Source organism: Neomonachus schauinslandi, chromosome 1, assembly GCF_002201575.2.
Source record: "Neomonachus schauinslandi chromosome 1, ASM220157v2, whole genome shotgun sequence".
NCBI lineage: Eukaryota > Metazoa > Chordata > Mammalia > Carnivora > Phocidae > Neomonachus > Neomonachus schauinslandi.
Window position 1 is genome coordinate 152,783,237 of NC_058403.1, and position 8,387 is coordinate 152,791,623.

The window sequence follows — 8,387 nt, forward strand, 5'->3', positions numbered from 1 at the left end:
CGGGCTTAACTGACATTAGCCCCCCATGCAAGCAAGCACATGTCCTAGGTAATAGCCTACAGAGTCACAAGCAAATGTAAGATCCTGACATGACTTCCTCAACAGCCCTTATGACCAACTGTCTGTCCTCTCTCCCAGAGCCTTTCTCTTGTGCACCCCATAGAGAAGACTCTCCTTGGATGGGATGCCTGAGTGGCTCAGTTGGTTGGGGGTCTGCCTTCGGTTCTGGTGGTTCATGATCCTAGTGTCCCGGGATCGAGTCCCACATCGGGCTCCTTGCTCAGCAGGGAGCCTGCTTCTCCCTCTGCCTGCCTCTCCCCCTGCTTGTGCTCTCTCTCTCTGACAAATAACATCTTAAAAAAAAACAAAAAAACTCCCCATGGAGCTTCCCCAGACCACACTGTTTTGGGTTTGAATTGACCAATCCAGCCTTAGCCCAGGAACCCCAAAGCCCTCCCCACCCACAGAAAATGATGAAGGCATATGCCCCAGGTCCTCTCCCTCTCTGTTTGCACCCTACCTTGACCTTCCCAAGTGCTCAAGTGGCCCCTTGACACATACTGTGTACTTCCTCCAGATCTTGTGAGTAATAATCCTCTCTTTCAATTTCTCTCGTAATCTTTTGTTGAACCGGGGCAACATCCACATCTTGCATTTCTTCAACAAATGTTAATCTAACAAAGTTATAACAAAAACATATTCTGGACTTCTAGAATAAGGAAAGGAAACTAAGAAAGTAGAGGTATAATGCAAGAAACCATGGTGGAGGGGAAGATTTCCACAAGCAAGATTAAGACATCGTGGACCCATTCCCCAGTGAAATTGGTGAACATTTTTTTAAAAAACAGACATGGGGTGCCTGGGTGGCTCGGTCGTTAAGCATCTGCCTTCGGCTCAGGTCATGATCCCGGGGTCCTGGGATCGAGCCCCGCGTCGGGCTCCCTGCTCTGCGGGAAGCCTGCTTCTCCCTCTCCCACTCCCCCTGCTTGTGTTCCCTCTCTCACTGTGTCTCTGTCAAATAAATAAATAAAATCTTTAAAAAATAAATAAATAAATAAATAAATAAATAAATAAATAAATAATAAATAACAGACATAAAATCAGTCTTTGTTTTTCCCTGCCGCTGTCACCGAGTCGTGCGGAGGCTCAGGTGCATTCAGGATTCGGCTCTACCAGTAACCCACTGCCATTACTGAGGAAGGCATGACTGCTGGAGGTGTAATGGGTGTTCATACTGCTGCTTTGCAAGAGGTACTGAAGACCACCCTCATCCACAACGGCCTAGCATGTGGAATTCGCTAAGCAGCCAAAGCCTTAGACAAGCTCCAAGCCCACCTTTGTGCATTTGTATCCAACTGTGATGAGCCTATGTATGTCAGTTTGGTGGAGGCCCTTTGTGCTGAACACCAAAATCAACCTAATTAAGGCTGATGACAACAAGAAACTAGGGGGATGTGTAAGCCTCCATAAAGTTGACAAAGACGGAAAACCCCACCAAGTGGTTGGTTGCAGTTGTGTGGTGGTTAAGGACCATGGCAAAGAGTCTCAGGCCAAGGATGTCATCGAGGAATACTTCACATGGGAGAAATGAACAAATGAAAAACTTGGTTCTTGTTGAAAAAGAAAAAACAACAAAATCAGTTAAAATCTCTAGAAATGGTCCTAAGGACATATAGCCTATAAAAAGAAAAGAAAGAAAGAAACATTTACTAAAACAAAACAAACAAAAGCTACTAAAATTCAGTACAAACACTGAGTCTATGGTATTTAAGCTGAGACCCACTCCTCCTTCCCCCACTCCCACTTGGCAAGATGAGCACTCAAGACTGGTACATCCAAGAAAGAACACAGGGCTCTCTCTCCCCCCAGCTCCCAGTTGGAGGGCTATTTCCTACAAATAGCAGGACATCAGCATTTCTCATCTTATCCCCATCAACCTGTTGCGGAGGCTCACTTCCTGTGAGTGTGGCTGAGAAATGAGGGCTCCTTTCGTCTGTCCAGATCCTGCTCATGGGACTGAGGCTCTCTACCCTGACTGTGGCGCCTCTGAGAGTCCACAGAGCTCTGATTGTCCTTGCCTCAGCTCACCAGGCAGTGGTTCCAAGCCGGAAGAGGCAAGCCAAGATGTGATGTTACTACCCCCTTTCTACTGAGTGCTCAATTCCTAGGGCAAGAGTGTCACTCCGAGAGAAGTGTGCCACAGTCCCCACCCCCTTCAGAGTAATGGCTCAGAAATTTTGCCTAAGGGAAGAAGCAGGATGAAAAAGACAGCTCTTATTTTCTTCCCAAAGACACTGATTTCATCTGCTATCAATGTGGAGAAGTTCAAGCCTGAGGGTTCTTTCAGAAACAGCGGAGATTGTGGTGAAAGGCAACTGGGAGGAGAATGACGTATTTATTGGATACATAGGCAAAGTATAGGCCAGCTAGAAAACCTGGGAAAGGGAGCGGGGAAGAGCCTGCCGGGGATCTGAATAAACTCAAATACTGCTCTCAGGGGCGCCGGGGTGGTTCCGGCGGTTAAGCATCTGCCTTTGGCTCAGATCATGAGCCCGGGGTCCTGGGATCGAGCCCCACATTGGGCTCCCTGCTCGGTGGGGAGCCTGCTTCTCCTTCTTCTGTTCCCCCTGTTTGTGTTCTCTCTCTCCTTGTCAAATAAATAAAATCTTTTAAAAAAAAATACTGCTCTCAAAAAACTATTTCATCAGGGCACCTGGGTGGCTCAGTAGGTTGAGGGTCTGGCTCCTGATTTCGGCTCAGGTCATGATCTCAGGGTCTTGAAATCAAACCCTGTGTCAGGCTCAGTGCTCCACGCTTGGTGTGGAGTCAGCTTGAAATTCTCTCTCCCTCTGCTCCTCCCAAGCTCGTTCTCCCTCTCTCTCTCTCTCAAAATAAATAAATAAAATCTTAAAAAAAAAAAAATCTATCCCGTCAAAGGAGACTGAATTGGATTGGGTTCCTCTGGGGAGCAATTTTTGCACCAGGGCTTTGCTGAAAACAATAGAGTAACCAGTGCGCAATTGGTGGAGTCTAAGAGTGGTGTGGTCCGAGGAAGAGATATCAAAGAAAGCCCTGCCAAAACCTCCACATCCCAGGATGATTATGGACGAATGGGCTTCTGCCAGCCTCAGGACAACATTAGACCACAGGGAAAGGGGAGGATGGAGAGAGAATAGACTACACTAAAATAATCCAGTCAGTCACTAAACAAATAAACTAGCAAATAACAATAACAAGCCCTATTGGAAGGGTTACTATGATATTATCTAAAATGTCCAGTTTCTGGGGTGCCTGGGTGGATCAGTCGTTAAGCGTCTGCCTTCAGCTCAGGTCATGATCCCAGGGTCCTGGGATCGAGCCCCTCATCGGGCTCCCTGCTCAGCGGGAAGCCTGCTTCTCCCTCTCCCACTCCCCCTGCTTGTGTTCCCTCTCTTGCTGTGTGTCTCTCTCTGTCAAATAAATAAATAAAATCTTTTAAAAAAAATAAAATGTCCAGTTTCTGACAAAAAAAAAATTATGGTACATGCAAAGAAACAAAGCATGACTTAACATTGAAAAACAAAAAAAACAAAAAAACAGGCAATAGATACTGCAAGTGAGAGCAACCAGATGTCAGTTAACAAAACCCTCCTAGTAGCCATTTGTTTTGTGTTGGTCCCAGCCTATAGATAGTGAAGCTACTGGCTAGAAATGCCTGGTACAACACCATTTCCCCAGTGTTGAGGCCAGACCAGCCCATGTGGTTCTTATGATTGCAAAATGCACCTCAGTAACAACCATCAGGAAACCTTGAAAAAAAAAACAAGGCTTATTACTGAGGAGTCCCGGAGGGTACATGGCACATCCAGGCCATACAGTGAGATCAGGGGTACAGACAGAGAGAGCATGGGCCTGGGGTTTTGCCTTTATTGGGGTCAGGGGTGGGTTGCCTAGGGTTTTACAGGTTCACTCTTTATTGGTGAATTTAAAACATAAAAGTAGGAATTGAAGTGCATGAAGAGAAAAACATGGCCCCTCAAACACTAGCAAACTATGCGGCAACATATAAAAATCCACCATGACCAAAAGAGATTTGTCCTAGGAATGCGAGTTTGGTTTAACATCTGAAAAATAACTATTTTAATGCATCATATCACTAAAATGAAAAAAGAACCCATGATCATCTCAATAGACACAAAAATGCATTTGATAAAATTCAACATCTTGTCATTAAAAAAGAAAAAAAGAACACTCAACAAACTTCAACAAACTAGGCACAGAAGGGAACCTGACAAAAGACCGTCTATGATAAAGTCACAACTAACATATTTAATGGTGAAAGACTGGATGTTTTCCCCTAAAATCAGGAATAAGACAAGGATGCCCACCCTCGCTATTTCTGTAATAGAAGATTCTAGTCAGGGAAATTGGGCAAGGATTAAAAAAGGCATCCAGATTGGAAAGGAAGAAATAAAACTATCTCTATCCACAGATGATGTGGCCTTGTATATAGAAAATCCTAAAGAATTATCTGAAAAACTATTAGAACTAAGAGAAACCGTTTTATTTTCATCAAGGCTGCAGAATGCAAGATCAATTTTTTTCTATATACTTTCAATGAACAATCTGAAAATGAAATTAAGAAAATAATTCCATTTGAAATAGCATCAAAAAGAATACAATTCTTAGAAACACACTCACAAAACAAATATAACATTATATGCTGAAAATTATAAAATATTGTTGAAAGAAATTAAAGGATATCTAAATAAATTGAAAAAATCCCATATTCATGGATCAGAAGACTTAATATTATAAAGGTCACAATACTCCCCAAATTGATCTACAGATTCAATGCAATATCTATCAGAATCCTAGCTGACTTTCTAGAAATTTACAAGCGGATTCTAAACTACATATAGTATTTCAGGAGCTTCTGAAAAACCCAAAACAACCTTGAAAAAGAACAAATATGGAGGACACACATTTCCGCATTTCAAAATACACTACAAAGTAATGGTAATCAAGACAGTATGGTACCAGCTTAAGATTAGACATAAACATCAATGAATAGAATTGAGAGCCCAGACACAAACCCATGTGTCTGGGGTCTATTTATTTATTTGTTTGTTTGTTTGTTTTTATTACTAATATATAATGTATTATTAGTTTCAGGGGTACAGGTCTGTGATTCATCAGTCTTACACAATACACAGCGCTCACCACGACATATACCCTCTCCAATGTCCATTACCCAGCCACCTCATCCCCTCACCCCCCTCTCCTCCAACAACCCTCAGTTTGTTTCCTGAGATTAAGAGTCTCCTGGAGTACCTGGGTGGCTCAGTCGTTAAGCCTCTGCCTTCAGCTCAGGTCATGATCCCAGGGTCCTGGGATCAAGCCCCACATGGGGCTCCTGGCTCGGCAGGAAGCCTGCTTCTCCCTCTCCCACTCCCCCTGCTTGTGCTCTCTGTCAAATAAATAAATAAAATCTTTAAAAATTAAAAGAAAAAAAGAGACTCTTATGGTTTGTCTCTATCTCTGGTTTCATCTTGTTTCATTTTTTCCTCTCTTCCCCTATGATCCTCTGCCTTATTTCTTAAATTCCACATATCAGTGAGATCATATGATAATTGTCTTTCTCTGATTGACTTATTTCACTTAGCATAATACCCTCTAGTTCCATCCACATTGTTGCAAATGGCAAGATTTCATTTTTGATGGCTGTATAATATTCCATTGTGTATATGTACACCACATCTTTTTTTTTTTTAATATTTTATCTATTTATTTGACAGAGCAAGAGAGCACAAGCACGGGGAGTGGCAGGCAAAGGGAGAGGGAGAAGCAGGCTCCTTGCTGAGCAGGGAGCGTGACACAGGGCTCAATCCCAGGACCCCAGGATCATGACCTGAACCTAAGGCAGACGCTTAACCCTCTGAGCCACCCAGGTGCCCCTACCACATCTTCTTTTTTTTTTTTAAAGATTTTATGTATTTATTCATGAGAGACATAGAGAGAGAGGCAGAGGGAGAAGCAGGCTCCCCGCAGAGCAGGGAGCCCGATGCGGGACTTGATCCCAGGACCCTGGGATCATGACCTGAGCCGAAGGCAGACGCTTAACAATCTGAGCCACCCAGGCACCCCACATCTTCCTTATCCATTCATCTATCGATGGACATCTGGGCTTTTTCCATAGTTTGGCTATTGTGGACATTGCTGCTATAAACATCGGGGTACAACTGCCCCTTCGGATCAATACATTTGTATCTTTGGGGTAAATACCCAGTAGTGCAATTGCTGGGTTGTACGGTAGCTCTATTTTCAGCTTTTTGAGGAACCTCCATACTGTTTTCCAGAGTGGCTGCACCAGCTTGCATTCCCACCAGCAGTGTAGGAGGGTTCTCCTTCCTCCACATCCTCACCAACATCTATCATTTCTTGGCTTGTTAATTTTAGCCATTCTGACTGGTGTGAGGTGGCATCTCATTGTGGTTTTGATTTGTATTTCCTTGATGCCGAGTGATGTTCAACATTTTTTCATGTGTCTGTTGGCCATTTGGCTGTCTTCTTTGGAGAAGAGCATGTGACTCTTGATCTCAAGGTTGTGAGTTTGAGCCCCACATTGGGGATAGAGATTACATTAAAATTTTTAAGGGGCAGCTGGGTGGCTCAGTTGGTTAAACAACTGACTCTTAGTTTTGGCTCAGGTCATGATCTCAGGGTTGTGAGATCGAGCTCTGCATTGGGCTCTGAAGTCAGCAGGGAGTCAACTTCAGATTCTGTCTCTCCCTCTTCCACTGCACCTTCCCCTTTCTGGCACTCTCTTAAATAAATAAATCTTTAAAGAAAAAAAATTTTTTTAACAGTCTTGAGGTCTTTTATTTTCTTTACATTTATCATGCCATGAATTCATAGGGAATGGGTTCCTGCAGTTCGGGCTCCTTTCCACTGGTTCTCATAAAATGTGCTTCTCTGGGTGGGGCAGGCTGGCACTTCAGTTGAACCCAAGTACCTTTTTGGCTTCCTTCTTTTTCTGATCATTTTCCTTCACACGCTTCAGGAAGCTATCTCAGCTCTTTGAGTGTTTAATATGCTCAATGTGTACATTAATTCTCTTGGCAAGAGTCTTGCCCTTGTTTGTTTAGAACAATGCCAACAACATGCTCAGTAACATTGTAGACTCTTCCAGTTTTGCCATGGTGACATTTGTGGGGCATTCCTTTTTGAACAGTGCCCATTCCCTTGATGTCCACAATATCACCTTCCTTGTAGATTCCCATGTATGTGGCCAAAGGAACAACTCCATGTTTTCTAAAAGGCCTAGAGAACATATAGTGGGTACCTCTCCTCTTTCCCTTTGTTTTGATCATTTTAGCAAATTACTGGAAGATGGCAGTTCCAGACGAAAGGAAAGCAGAAGTTTTTAAAAATAAAATATAAATGGGACTCCTGGGTGTCTCAGTTGGTTAAGTTACTGACTATTGGTTTAGGCTCAGGTCATGATCTCAGGGTCATGGGCTCTGTGTTCAGAGGGAAATCAGCTAGAGATTCTCTCTCTCCCTCTCCACCTCCCACACTCTGAATCTCTCTTTCTCTCTCTCTCTAAAATAATAAATAAATAAATCTTTAACATAAAAAATAATAAATAAATGAAATATTAAATATTAAAAAGTTTTTAATTAAAATGGGCAAAGAGGGGAACCTGGCTAGTTTAGTTGGTGGAACATGTGATTCTTGGTGTTGGGGTCATGAATTAGAGCCCCTGGTTGGGCATGGAGACTGCTTGAAAAAAAAAAAATAAATAAAATAAAATAAAATAAAATGGGCAAAGTAGCTTTATTCTTAATAGCCCCAAAGTGGAAATAACCCAAATGACCATCACTTGATGAATTAATAAACAAAATGTGGTGGTCACAAACAATGGAATATTAGTCATCCATGAAAAGGAATGGAGTGCTGATATATGCTACTATATGGACGAACTTTGAAAACATGCTAAGTGAAAAAGCCAGTCACAGAAGGCATACATTGTATGATTCTCTTTGTGTGAGATGTCCAGAATAGGCAAATCCTCCAATAGTCAATTTGAGACAGAAAGCAGATTAGTGATTACCAGGAGCCATGACGTGGGAGGAGCGGGAGAGAACTAGTAATGTGTGCAGCATTTCTTTGGGGAATGATGAAATATTTTGGAATTAGATAGTGGTGATGGTTGCATAACTTTGTGAGATACTAAAACCCACCAAACTGTACACTTTAAGTGGGTGAATATGAATTATATCTCAATATAGCTATTTCCTTAAAAAGGAAACAAGAATGAGCAAAGAAATTGGCGAACATGAGGATACATCTAAAATACATACAGAACAACAACTAAATAAGGGATTAAAAGCATGGTAGAGGGG

The 8,387-nt window shown here is 42.5% G+C and overlaps 1 pseudogene; it reads left to right on the plus strand.

Moving 5' to 3' along the window:
* The first annotated feature begins 1,182 nt into the window (after positions 1–1,182).
* On the plus strand, positions 1,183–1,591 carry LOC110569643 (annotated as a pseudogene).
* Positions 1,592–8,387: the final 6,796 nt, after the last annotated feature.